This window comes from Saccostrea echinata, unplaced genomic scaffold (assembly GCF_033153115.1).
Source record: "Saccostrea echinata isolate AGI-Se365-2 ecotype Australia unplaced genomic scaffold, CSIRO_AGI_Sech_v1 ptg000016l, whole genome shotgun sequence".
NCBI classification, from domain to species: Eukaryota; Metazoa; Mollusca; class Bivalvia; order Ostreida; family Ostreidae; genus Saccostrea; species Saccostrea echinata.
In genome coordinates, this window is record NW_026889765.1 from 13,916,152 (window position 1) to 13,931,628 (window position 15,477).

Sequence of the window (15,477 nt, forward strand, 5' to 3'; positions counted from 1 at the left end):
AGGCTACTTGCTATCTCTTTCTATTTTGAGTTACTCCGCATAAATGTAACAGGCCCAAGGGAGAGAGGGCGGCAACCAAGATTAGCAAGCATGTTTATACATGTAGTAGTGTAAATTCATAAAGGGGGGATTAGAGCATTGATACAAAATAAGAAGCAAAAAAAAAAAACTATTAAATTTACAAAAAAAAAAAAAAAAAAAAAAGACAGGGGTTGGGGGAGGGGGGTCGGAATTCCCACCCTCGCCCATTAAATACGTGGGGAAGTTCGACCAATAAATAACAATGCCAATAATATTAGTCCTTGTATACATAGTATAAAAAATAAATTCAATAGCAGTTTTCATTTTTTTTCAAACTCCTTGATAAAATTTTAATCTAAAAACGATTGATTTTTCGTGACTCGGTCATTGCATAAATTTATTATAGATCCCAGGCCCGTAGGTAGCAATTTCAGTTGGGGGGGGGGGCATAGCCATACATTTTCAGTTGGGGGCACTATCAACTACAGAATTCCTTGACAAGCAAAAAAAAAAGGGGGGGGATCAGACGGGGCACATCATATACTAGCTTTGTTTTATATAGTATTCTATCTATCGGCAAAATTATTGGGGGGGGGGGGGGCATGCCCCCCTAGGCCTCCCCCCGGTTTCTACGGCCATGTATCCTGAATGTATTATTATTATTATTAACGGATATAACTGCTAATTTTGCCTGTCTATCATTTTTTTTTTGAAAGGATGTCTTTATAAAATATAACTTCATAGATCGGGCATTTGAACATGGTATTTTTTGGGGGTGGGTGGGAGGAGGGTTATGGTTATATGTCGCTCGACATGTGGCCTAGAATTCTTTTTTGATGGTCTTTAATGATAATCATTTAATAATACTGCCAGTAGCTGTTTTTCGTATATTTTTGTTTAATTACAAAGAGTAACGATCCGTTAAAAATCTCATATATGCAATATGAATACGATATTATGATTATTTCATCGTTATCTGTACTCATTATCGCCTATCTATTTGTAGTTGTGTTAGAAATTGCACATGGAGAAAAGAAACGTTATTTTAAATATATGAAAATTATTAGTAAAATGTAAAAAACTGGCTTTGAACTATATGAAAGTCTTAGTTGTTGTTATGTTTCAATTTAATTTTCACTTCTCACCAGATAATCATTTATTTATGACTTTATTAAAAGGGTTTATAATAGGTACTTCCCAACATGGGAGTGTGAAGATACGATAAGAAAACGATTTGTTAGCAATAATTAATTCGATCGTTTTTGTCATCTTAAATCTCTTTTCATATCTATTGTGGGTATATAAAAAACGTTTCTCTTTGATGATATAACACATTTATCATAATTAGTGCACGTGAATTTTATTTCGATTAAGTAATTTACATTGAGTATAAAGTGGTATACGTGCCATTTCCGTTTATCTCTGTTTTTTTTTTTTTAAACTTCAGGTTCCGTTTTGAAATTCAAATACTTTGGAAATCTTGTGTTTTCGTTGGACTCTTAATTTTTTTGCGGCCGATTTGATGCTTTGCATCACTCTTGTTTAAAAGTCTATAGTGGATCCTTTCCTGACAATCCGTGGTGCGCAGGACTGCTGTCAAACCTCACTATTTTACGTGTATTACATGTATGAACTACAATTTCATTTCAAATGTCCGGGAAATGCCATAAATTACGGAAGTGCAACGAAATCCTCGAAATGACAATAAAATAGATGGTAACTTCAAACGTATTCATTTTTAATGTAACTTTTTATTTTAATTTTATGTTTTCGTTATTAAAGAGTACTTGTGTATTTTCTGAAAGAAAAACGTCTATTTCTTTGTTTGTCCGCCATATGACCGTACAATGACACATATCCTTATCCATGGCTACTATATTTTACTACATTAATTCAGTTTTACTCAAATATGATGGATTAACACTTTGGTTTTTTTTCAGCTGAACATGTCTCTTATTATCATTTAAAACGTGTTACCTCTATCAACGATTTTACCAGACAAACGTTGTATATAACAAATATTTGGCATTTCTTTAGAGTACAAATAGCTTTAATTAAAAAATAAACCAAAAGTTTTCAGAACTTCTTGAAAAATTCATAGCAAAATTTTCCCAAAATTTTAAAGAAGAGCCTATATTGGTTATTTTTATTCCATTGACGTACATATGTTACTTTCTTACACAAAATGTCAACGTCACGACGTTAAAGTATGTAACGTCAACGTAATGACGTGATAGTATTAATAAGGAAAACAATACCAAATTTAAACGAATGTAAAAAGAAAACCAGAAAAGATATTGTTAAAAAATAAATTGTTTTACAACATACAAATCTTAGAGTTTTATGTGAGAAAGTTTCATTTATTTTGATGACTGGGCCGATTTAGCCCCTTCGTGGATTTAGCTCTTTAATTACTCATTATATTTTTTTTAATGAATGAAACTAAGGTGCAGCCTAATAAAACATCAATACTAATAATTACAGTGTTTTTTTTATTACATTGAAAAAATAGTTTGCAACTATCTGTCATCTTTGTGAGACATGACACTCTGCAAATTGATTGTTGAAAAAAAACCCATAATTAATTATACAAAATCAAATTGATCTTAATACCTTTATATCAAATTTTAAAAATAAAAGGCTGCTTCCAGTAACTATGTATTTTGACAGACATAAATTACAATTAAGAGACTTAGACAACAGATTCCTAGGAGATACAGATAAGACCTGCTTGATCAGAGCTTCCCACACTGAACTCATTAATTAATCTTCAACTGGATGCATGTCAACTCATTACTCCCAAGGGACAAATGGATTTACACTATCTGCTGTGTAAACTGTTTTAATACTTTGTGATTTTTAGCCGGGCTCATTGCTCGTAGAGCAATAGCCGCCTTATGTTACGATGTTCAACCGGAAATGCTGCTTCCTCACCGCCAAATTAAATTTACGAGTAGGAATATATTACGTATGCTCAACCTTCTCTGAGGCAATACAAACACTAAATTAAACAACTTTAAGTTAATTAAGAAATTCTCTAAAAAAACATAAATTTAGTCTGTCCTCTATGATTTTTTCCTCATTTTTTTCATTTTCATTTTTTCCTCATTTATACCATTATTATATCTATTATATGTATTTGTCTTTTTTTCTTCTTTTCTGTCCTCTTTCACTTTCATTTTCTGAATATGTATATCATATACTTGTACCTCTGACCTGAATTCATATGCTGTAAATATTTTTCATTGTCCTCATGTACCATATATTTACATGGTTTTGAGTGAATAAATGAACTTGAACTTAATTATGGAATATCAAACACTATCAATTATATCTTTTCGAGCAACTAGAATTAAATATTAGTCAGTGCAAAATATATTTTTAACTTTTTCAGTTGCCCGCGCAATTCAAAATTGTCAAAAGCTGTACATGATTTTAATATAAACATATAAATTATGCATGGCAAAATCATGATCTTTAATAATTCCTGTCTTGAAATGCTGTGCATTTTATCACGTGACCAAATATGGTGTAGCTGTGTTTTTTTTCTAGCTCCGCAAATTTTGCTGAAAATCAAGAGAAAAAACCCAGCTTCAGATTTTTATCAACAAAGTAACCAGTACACTTCTATCTGTGTTAAGTACTTTCTGTGTACTTTGTATAATAAAAAATGCGTAACAATCTTGTGGAATTTGTGCAATAATCAAGCACTGAGTACTGAGCACTATTCACTTCTACAGCTGTACAGCTGTAAGTACCGATTATATAAACTGGGTGCCTTTAACTTTCAATGTTAACGTTTTTTGTATGTAACTGTGATCTGGAATTCAAAACAATGGGTGGAAGAGGCAATGCACATAAAAAAGAAAAACCCATTCAGATTCTTGAACAAATCATCCAAAAACAATGAGACAACGTTAAATCCAGCCCAACCAAGACGTCTAGGCCCAACTCAGATTCTGATATGTCTCAAAACATGTCTCAAGATCTATCGGATCTTAGAGATATTCCAGACAACATCTCTAATGACGATGGCCTACTACAGCAAGCAACAAACATCATCTTAAATAAGACAGCTCTCAAGAACAGCATTATAGACAGACTGGCTAATGAAGTTAGGGATCTCAAAGATCGGGTATCGGAACTAGAGAATAGAGTTGACGATCTTGAGCAATACGCAAGAAAAACATGCTTAAAGTTCACCGGAATTCCCAAACACCAACAATTGTAATACTTACTAATACTTGTTGGACGTACGACGGAAAAATCTATATAAAGAAAAACAATGACAAAAAGGCCGTATTAAAAACATGACTGATTTGTGTAGTGTAGTTTCAGACACCCAGGCAAGGGAGACGATAGATGAGGCTGAGGACGACTCACAGAAGGGGTTATACTAATCAGTAGTTAAGGCCTCCTCTGTAGGAGCATCAACCTGCCCTGTTTCCGGAAATCAAGGCACGCCCCATGGTGAGGATTTAAACGGCTGATCATTTGATCCAACATGTAGATAAATTAACTAGAATGATATCATCTATTTTCTTCATTCACAAATCATAATCATTCAGCAGAATTGTGCGCATAGCAGATTTCTCTATGGCAATCTGCCTTGTAAGACTGTTTGCTTAACTTGTTCATCATTTTAAATTACACCCTTTCAACGTTTCGGTTTCAAACCCTTTATTCTTTCTTGTGCATGAATTATTTGTCTTTAGTTTTCAATAAAGTTTTATCGTATCTTTTTTATGTTAAAACAAAACCAGAAGTCTCTGATGAGACTGTAGCTCTACTGGTCTGTTTGTATAACAAAAGAAAAGTAGCACTTGGATTTGAAACATTGCAACATGCAACAATAAATAGAATTATGTATCTTAATGTAGTCTACTTTTGTGACAAGTTATATTGAAATCAAATGAAAACTAGGAGTAGTAGCGTTTTGAAAGTATTTCACGGAAATTTCTATTTTTAGTAACCATGACAACACCATTCACCCAAATAAAAAAAAACAGAAATACATATTATGTATCGTAGTGTATTCTAACTGTGTGCCAAATTAGATTGAAATCAGACCAAAATTGTAGGAGGAGTAACGTTTTAAAGGAATTTCAAAGAAATTTCTATTTTTAGTAACCATGGCAACACCGTCCATCGAAATCAAAAACCGATGCACTAAATTATGTACCTTAGTGTAGTCTACTTGTGTGCCAAGTTATATTGAAATCGGACCAAAACTGTAGGATGAGTAGCCTTTTAAAGGAATTTCACAGAAATTTCTATTTTTAGTAACCATGGCAACACCGTCCATCGAAATCAAAAACCGATGCACTAAATTATGTATCTTAGTGTAGTCTACCTGTGTGCCAAGTTATATTGAAATCAGACCAAAACTGTAGGAGGAGTAGCGTTTTAAAGGAATTTCACAGAAATTTCTATTTTTAGTAACCATGGCAACACCGTCCATCGAAATCAAAAACCGATGCACTAAATTATGTATCTTAGTGTAGTCTACTTGTGTGCCAAGTTATATTGAAATCGGACCAAAACTGTAGGAGGAGTAGCGTTTTAAAGGAATTTCACAGAAATTTCTATTTTAGTAACCAAGGCAACACCGTCCATCGAAATCAAAAACCGATGCACTAAATTATGTATCTTAGTGTAGTCTACTTGTGTGCCAAGTTATATTGAAATCGGACCAAAACTGTAGGAGGAGTAGTGTTTTAAAGGAATTTCACAGAAATTTCTATTTTTAGTAACCATGGCAACACCGTCCATCGAAATCAAAAACCGATGCACTAAATTATGTATCTTAGTGTAGTCTACTTGTGTGCCAAGTTATATTGAAATCGGACCAAAACTGTAGGAGGAGTAGCGTTTTAAAGGAATTTCACAGAAATTTCTATTTTTAGTAACCATGGCAACACCGTCCATCGAAATCAAAAACCGATGCACTAAATTATGTATCTTAGTGTAGTCTACTTGTGTGCCAAGTTATATTGAAATCGGACCAAAACTGTAGGAGGAGTAGCGTTTTAAAGGAATTTCACAGAAATTTCTATTTTTAGTAACCATGGCAACACCGTCCATCGAAATCAAAAACCGATGCACTAAATTATGTATCTTAGTGTAGTCTACTTGTGTGCCAAGTTATATTGAAATCGGACCAAAACTGTAGGAGGAGTAGCGTTTTGAAAAATTGTTTACAGACAGACGGACAGACAGACAGACAGACAGACAGACAGACGGACGGACGACGGACACCTTACTATCGCATAAGCTCTTCTGGTCTCTGACCAGTAGAGCTAAAAATGTGATTGTCAACCTATTTTCCAACAATCTTTTCCTTTGTATTTTTATTTGACACATATATACTTTCCTATTTGCGACCTAAACATCAATCAATTTTTATTATGCATAAATAAAGTCACGGACAATGGGTAATACGGTTATGCAACATCGTGCCGCAATAGGAAATTTCTGCCTGGCCTGTAGAAGGTATTTAACATCTTCAATGTTTGTTGTATTTAGTTTTGTACAGTTATCGGAATACGCCTGTAAATTCTTCAAAAAACAGTTGTCATTAGACTTGGAGTTTTATTAGAATATCGATGTCTGTAAACTTTTTCCTTCAATTTTTTACTTTTACTTTATTGTTGTCTGGTGATATCGAGATTAACCCTGGTCCCACTCATGAGAGTGTCCTTGACATTTTCACTTAAACATTAGAAGTATAAGAAACATTAATTATTTAAATATAATTATTCATGATTTTGATATCGCCTGTTTCACTGAAACTCATTTAGACAATAGTATATTAAATGATGATCTCGAAATCGAGGGGATTTAACTGTATCAGGGTTCTCTATCATTTGAAATTTTACAGTGTTGTAGACTTTACGTGAACCACTAATATTCGCAGCATTTTCGCATTCAAATTCGCAACTAAATCACAATTCATTATAATAACAATAGCATATACACACAATTTTTTAATCACTTGTTCGTTACACAAATGTTATGGTCGTGCATATTAATAAAAAAAATTAATTGATATTTAAAACAATTAGAATGTATCCATATAATAATGTACATACAATGTACTACATCTATAAGACAAACCAACTCAGTGCACCCCCCCCCCCCCCCCACACACACACACTCACAAATACACAACTTAAAAAAATAAGTATGATAAAAAAACTTATATAATATACTTGTATCACCATTTACAAGTTGTACGTATATATTAAACCTTCATATTTTTGTGTAGATAACTGCATGTTTTACACATGCTGTTAAGAGCAGAGGAAATTCTGGTTGATACAAGTAAATATGCCGTGATTTTTGTCAGTTGATCGAATTACAGAATTTTAAAAAGAAACTTATATAATAGTAAAATACTTTCAGGGAGTGCCTTTAATTCTTCAACAATACATTTACATCAATGAAATGATTACGGTACGATGTTTGACTTACAGTGCCAACATGATTCTAAGAGACGTGGTTCTGAAGTATAAAAACTTATATTTATAATAATTTTTTAACTTTTTTCAGTTTTGAAATAATATTAAAAAATGCAACTAGCAAGTCCAGCGTGGGTCTAGGAGATAATTGATTATGCAAGATGAAGCAAGACAAAGTGCCGTAATGAAGAGAAAATTAAGTGCTCTCCCTTAAAAATTGAAAGACGGTAGATTTGTTTGATTAAAGTCTCAGTTAGAGAGAATTTATGTTCGGATTTTCTGATTATCACAGATCTTGCTGTGTCGCAAAATTTTTACTGTGTCGCAGGCATAAATCTTGAATCGTTACTGTGTCGGGTCCGTCAAATGAAGCATTCTGCTGTATTATTCGCAAAGACAGGAATTCATTTTGGGGTGGTGTAATGATTTATCTATCAAATGCTATTTGTGCCCGTCGTCGGGTAGATTTAGAATCTACAAATATTGAATGTACATGAATTAAAATAGAAAACCATGGAAAACCCTACCTTTAACTATCTTCTGTGCTGTAAATACCGCCCACCACACATCGAATATGTTTTCTGGAGAAATTTTTCATGGTCCATAGATAAAGCAGTCGAATTATCCAATCGAATAATAATTGTTGGAGACATAAACACAGATTTTTTAAACATTCCTCCTTCACATGAAATAAACGATATTATCAGCAACAATAATCTCACAAATAGAATCCATGAACCAACGAGAGTCACGAATATCACGCAAACACTTTATTGACCCCATTTTAACAACACAAAACATTGAATCAAACGATTTAGGTGTTTTAAATATAGACTCTTTTATAAGCCATCACAAAGCAACCTATATATCAAAACGTAAAATATGGCAGTATAAAAATGCAGACCTTGAAAAATCAAATAATTTAATTGAATTTTGTGATTGGGATGAGCTTATCTGTAATGCAGAAAATATAAATTCCGTTACAGAGCTTTTTTCCTCATGTACATGTAGCACAAAATGAATAATCCAATGACTTATTTAAAGATGTGTTTGAAATATATGCACAACCCTGCATATTTCAATGATACCGATTATCAATTTTTTGCTCCTGGGATGAAAATACATATGCCATGTTTTGTTTGATGTCTTACATGTTTAGAGAATATAAGAAAGCTACTAGTAAGCACATCCAGTACTTGTCCATAAAATTATAACCAGTGTCATTTTATAACTTTATGTCTACTTCATATTAAAGCTGAACACTACTCATAAATAGGCACCGTCACACAGGTATATAAACCCTTCGATTTCGTTACACCCGATTGCACACTCGAAACGCGTGGTCGACCTGCAGTATTTCTTTTGTGGTCTTGGATTTTATGCATTTATTCCTTGTTTTTATGTGCATTTTCTGTTTGTAAATAATGTATTGACTTGTGCATTTTGATGTTACTTTTCTCCTGGCTTGGAAAAAATGCGTAAAATTTGATAATTTCATCGCGACTAAGAAACACAGCAATGTAAGATGTATGTCTACACTGGTGAGACCTCTACAGTGAAATACTTGACTGTTTTATTAACTTTTATAAAACTAAGTTATGGGGCTCAGGGGAGCAGTGCTTATAGCCAGTCTCTGTACTTTGCCAAGCCATGGGGCTCATGCAGGGAGCCACTGCATATAGCCAGTCTCTGTGCTACTCAGTGGATGAGAATTCTTTGATGGCCCATTTCAGCTGGGTGGACAGAGACAATGCAAATAAAGTGCTCTCGCAAAAATGCAAGCAAATATAAATTCAAACAAGAGATGTTTGTGAAACACTTACCCCCCCCTCCCCCCCAAATAATTGGATTTTTTCTAAGTTCAAGGGACAAAACTCTGTCAAAAATTGCTCGATCATACCCAAAACAGAACTTGACCTAGATATTCTTATAATAAATCTGTATACCAAATTTCATTTCATTATGTGCAACCTCTGCAAAGAAAATGAACGGAAACTGCAAATAATTGGAATTTTTCTAAGTCCATGGGACATAACTCTGTCAAAAATTGCTCCAACGTACTCAAAACAGAACTTGACATAGATATTCTTATGACAAATCTGTATACCAAATTTCATTTCAGTATATGCAACCTCTGCAAAGAAAATGAATGGAAACTGTTGGTGGACCGACAGACCGACAACAGCAAAGCAATATACCCTCCTTCTTCAAAGGGGGGCATAATAACTTTTGATGTTTTTCAATTGAAGTGGGTATTTTTGAAAAAAAAAATTCAATCTTTATAAGAAATTATTCACAAACATTTCAACATGCACATACACAAGCAAAATTCTAACTGGCCAGTTAATACTCTTATCTGATTTTTACCATTTTATCATTTTCTACATTAAAAAAATTAACTTTGAAAAATAGATCTGTAATATGAAAATACTTCTTAAGAAAATGGGTGAATAAAAAGCACCAAATGTGTAATTATGAATGCTCGGTTGCTTAGTTAATTGGGTATTTAAAGTCCATGCCAATTAACCTGTGTGTTAGTTTTTGGAAAGCTAAGTTAAACAAGAGGCCCAAGGGCCTTAACGGTCACCTGAGTATGATACAACAATTTAAAGGATGCATAGAGTATAAAATGAACTGAAAGGTGAAGCTTTGTTGCCCAAAAGCAAGAAAAATAGGGTGATCATGATCAACAAAATAATTGGTCTTAATATTCATTAACAGTTCATAAATTAGGTTCTAATCTGTTCCCCATTTATCACTATCACCATACAGTATATTAACAAATTATCAATGCTTCTGTACTATTTTAATCCTTTGTTGAAATCTCTTACATTGGCCTCTCTTGGTCTTTGATGAATATTTAATAAGAAAAGTTATTTTTGTCTTGTTTTTATTTATCTACTACTTAAAAGTCTATCTGATCATTAAAACTATGAAAGTACTTTTTGTATTATACAATAAAAGTTTTTGCATAATTCTCTTATTCTATTTACCTTTCAAGTACATTATTTACAGTGATAAATTATCAAAAGTAAATGGCAAAGGGGAATAAATCCTCTCAGTAGAATACAAACTAATAGAGCCCTGGTCAGGACCAGAACACTTGACTAAATGGTCCAGATGTTCAAAAATCTGGTAAAAATTCCCTTCCTTATAAAAACTTTTACTCTGTTTGCCTCAGATATTCCCAGGTGCGGAGAAGATTTTTAAATAAATAATGCATTTTTACTACAGATTCACTATATTATCAATAGAGCCCCCAACCCCAACCCCCGAAACACCAGAGCCTCTGACCCTGAGACCATATGTTTGCTCATCATAACTAATCACTTTGTTTATCTGCTTAACACTAAGGAGCAAACAGAATTATTTAATAGAATGCATTTTCACTAAATTATCAAGAGCCCCACCCTCACACCAGCACATCTGACCCAGGGGTCATGAAATTCACTATTCTGGAAGAAGCACACTTGCTCATCATAATTATACACTTAGCTTCTTTGCTTTTTTAACCAGAAGAAGAAAAGAATATTTTCAAAGAAATTTTGCTTTTTCACTTCATAATCAATAAAATTCCCCCCCCCCCCACCAGAATCCTTAAACCTGGGGTCATAAAATTCACAATTTTGGAAGAGGCATTCTTGCGCATCATAACAATGTACTTTTAAATTAGTATGTTTAAACCCAGGGGCAGAGAAGAAGATTTTCAAAGAAATAATTCACCTTCACTATAGGATCTATATAGCCCCGCCCTAGCACCAGAACTCCTGTCCTCCGGGCCATGAATTTCACAATTTTGGAAGAGGCATCCTTGCTTATCATAACAATGTACTTAGTTTGTTTAAATAATACCCAGGTGCAGAGAAAAAGATTTTTAAAGAATTAAAACATTTTCACTTTATAATCAATAGAACCCCACCCTAACACCAGAACCCCTGATCCAGGGGCCACGAATTTCACAATTTTGAAAGAGGCATCCTTGATTATCATAACTATGTATTTAATGTGTTTCAATAATACCCAGGAGTAGAGAAGAAGATTTTCAAAGAATTAATGCATTTTCACTATATAATCAATAGAGCTCCACCCTAACACCAGAACCCCTGACCCAGGGGCCATGAAATTCACAATTTTGAAAGGGGCACCCTTGCTCATCATAACTATGTACTTAGTTACTGAATTTAATACCCAGGAGCAGAGAAGAAGATTTTCAAAGAATTAATGCATTTTCACTATATAATCAATAGAGTCCCGCCCTAACACCAGAACCCCTGACCCAGGGGCCATGAAATTCACAATTTTGGAAGAAGCACTCTTGCTCATCCTAACTATGTACTTAGTTAGTTTATTTAATACCCAGGAGCAGAGAAGAAGATTTTCAATGAATTAATGCATTTTCACTATATAATCTATATAGCCCCGCCCTAGCACCAGAACCCCTGACCCTTGGGCCGTGAATTTCACAATTTTAGAAGAGTCACTCTTACTCATCATAACTATATACTTAGTTTATTTAATACCCAGGAGCAGAGAAGAAGATTTTCAAAGAAATAATGCACTTTCACTATATGATCTATATAGCCCCGCCCTAGCACCAGAACCCCTGACCCTGGGGCCATGAATTTCACAATTTTGGTAGAGGACTCAATGCTTATTACAATGATGCCAACAGTTTGACTGCTTGATGTCCAGGAGTAAAGAAGATTTTTAAAGATTGCATTAATTTTGGTGGTTTTAGCCCCACCCCTCAGGCCCCAGGGGGCAGGCACAATGAAATTCACAATTTTTGTTCCCCTTTGCCCATAGATGCTATATGCCAAATTTAGTTGAAATTGGTTGAGTGGTTTCAGAGAAGAAGCTAAAAATGTTCATATGTTAACGCACATCGCACGACGCACGCCGACTGACAAAAACGGATAGCAATAGGTCACCTGAGTGACTCAGGTGACCTAAAAAGATGTCGTGTTGATACTACTCTTCCTTACTTGACTTTGTATTTTGTATATATGTAAATATGTTCATGTACCTCATATACCATTGTATGGTCTGAGAGAAATAAACAAACAATGTTTCTTACAGGAATATGTAAATTTCTTAAACAATTAAGGTGTAATTTGTAACTTTAAACATTTTCAAAATTGTTATGAATCAGAAAAATCTTCACAATCTGGTTGACATATCACCACCGCTTTTATATCATGACATGTGCACACATGTCAAAATATAAAAGCATAAAAGCCATGGTTAGAGTCAGAGGAATCTCGGATTATAGCACTGACTGTATACAGTAAAACAAGCTTACACATGTAATGAAGTGCCAGGGACAGACAATTTTGCTTTGTTATAAGCATAATTCGTTTTTTTTTATATCCAGTAACTGTAAAATAAATTTTTGAGTCACAGCTAATGAAAATTACTCTGCAATAAGCATCAATTCATAATAAGCGTGTTCGCTATAAGCATGTTTTACTGTATAACTGCACCGATGCTGGGAGCTACAGATATGTGCAAGGGTGCAACTTCTGACAGTGCCATCATCAGAATGACATTGACAGTACCAACCACATATACTGTTGGTATTGCACTTGAATCAGAAATTGTAAATTAAAAGGTAATACATATACATGTATGTATATCAGCTGCATATTTGTAAAGTATTCTTGACACATTTTTAAGACTGTATCATACAATTCATTTTAAAAATATTTTAGACTAATTGTCTAAAATATTTTTAAAATAAATTGTATGATACAAATTGTTTTTTTGTTTGTATGTTGTTTAATGTCCCTCTCGAGAATTTTTCACTCATATGGAGACGCCACCACTTGCCGGTGGAGAGCTGCAAATTTTGTCTTATACTCGGCACTTACAGCCATTGAGCAGTGAGGGATCTTTTTCGTGTCAGCACCTACTGCGACACAGGACCTTGGTTTATACGGTCTCATCTGAAGGACCGGTCTCCACGTCCCACAGTGGGATTCGAACCCGCGACGTAAGGATCAACTCCTTACTCCGCGACTCTAGAGCAGACACTCTAACCACTGTGCGATACAAATTGTAAAGACGCTATATTACATGATAAAGCAATAAAAGGAAACATGACATTTAATACTACTAGTTTGTTATACACTACATCTATGTGGTCTTTGAATTTTCAGAATAAAGAGGAATGGTTTCTCGTAGGAAATGTTATCTTTTTTTTCTTTACACAGAGTGGGTCCTCACTCCACTTTTTTGGGCTTTTAAAAATAAAGGTGATTGTTTATTTAACCCACTCTCACTGGCCCATTCTATGAGAAAAATTGTATTTTTTTTTTGTTCTCATTTTCATCAGAATTTGTTTATTGGTGACATGGACATTTGAAAGAAAGTTATAAATGGAACATTCTGGTCAATAAAAAAGTTATGAATGGTTCAAAATATAATTATAGAGTTGTTTTAAATGAAAATGAGTAATTTTTGGCAATTAAATTGAAACTTTTTTTTTTTTACTTTTGCACTGTTAATCCTCCCTTTGTGGACAATCTTGCCTTATTCACCCATATTCTTTAATGAAGCTCGTAGGGAATGAGGCATCACAAGGGAGTAAGGAGCCATTTTAAAAGACCCAATATTACAATCAACACCAGGGGCTCGTAACATAAAGGGTACTTAAGTCTAAGACCATGCTTAAGTAGTACTTAAGTACAGTCTTAAACTTAAGACCGTAACTAGAAGCGTGCTAAGATTTGACAATCTTAGCAAAACTTAGGCGGCCGGTGGAGGTGACTTAAGTATGTCTTAACTATCTTATACACAAATTTAGAACTTTTAAATGTTAAATCTCGACATTAAAACATTCTTCTGTTCATATTATGCATTAAAGAAATAATTTGTCGCTGCATATTACTGGTATGTGAATTTGATATTTTTTTGCGCGGGGGGGGGGGGGGGGATACAGATTTATTGATCACTGATTCCAGTATCATTCTCAACATGACATACTTATCTCCATGAAAAATTATATTTTTGGAGATATTTTTAAAAAATCGAAGAATAGGTTATAAACACTACTTACTATATGTAAGTTGGACAAAGAAAATCATGAAATTGTATGTTCGCTGTGAAAATGTGAGATGAAATACACTTTAAGAGACAAAGACATCGTTGGTGAGTTAGAAGATGATGACTAGAATGCTAATTAAGAGTGTTTGTAAATTAGATTCAATGTAGAACATACAGATGAGAATTAAGACATGCATGCAAGGCATACTACCTTCAGAAATAGAGAGAGAAAGAGAGAGAGATGTCGATAGATTAGGACATTCGAAAAAGTACATTTATCTTCTGAAATCAATTCTCTTCGATCCTCGATTAAATTGAAAATAAGTAATAATAAAGTGTGAAAACATCATTAAACGTCTACATTTTTCCTTGCTGACATTTGCTGATACATCGTGGGGGAAATTCAAAATGTCCTATTATTTACACTTCTATAACAGAGGTTAAATTTCAAGTAGATAGACGTTCGGTTATCATGCCAGGTCTGCGACAATGACAAGGAGAGTGAGCTTTTTTCAAAACAAAAGAATAACAACAAAAGGTAACTGAAAATATTGCAGTCTCGAGTGATAAACAAAACTCATTAATTTACATTGAACCACTATCACTGACCATTGCCATTTTGTGATAATTTTTAACAGAATTAGATATTAAATACGAAATCTAATTTAAGTTACTAAAATCAGTAAGTGAGGACATCAAATTTAATATATATTTATTCCAAACCTTAATGAATCATTTTTAGCTATATATGTAAATAAAGTGAAAAACTAGGGTGATTCATAAGAAATATTTTGAACATAAGTTTGACTTAGCTAAGACCTGGCTTAGTTCGTTTTATGTTACGGTTTATAAGTCATACTTAAGTAGTACTTAGGCAGGTCCTAGGATTGCACCTAAAACATACTTATGACCCTACTTAAGTCAAAATCTTAGCAAGCTTTATGTTACGAGC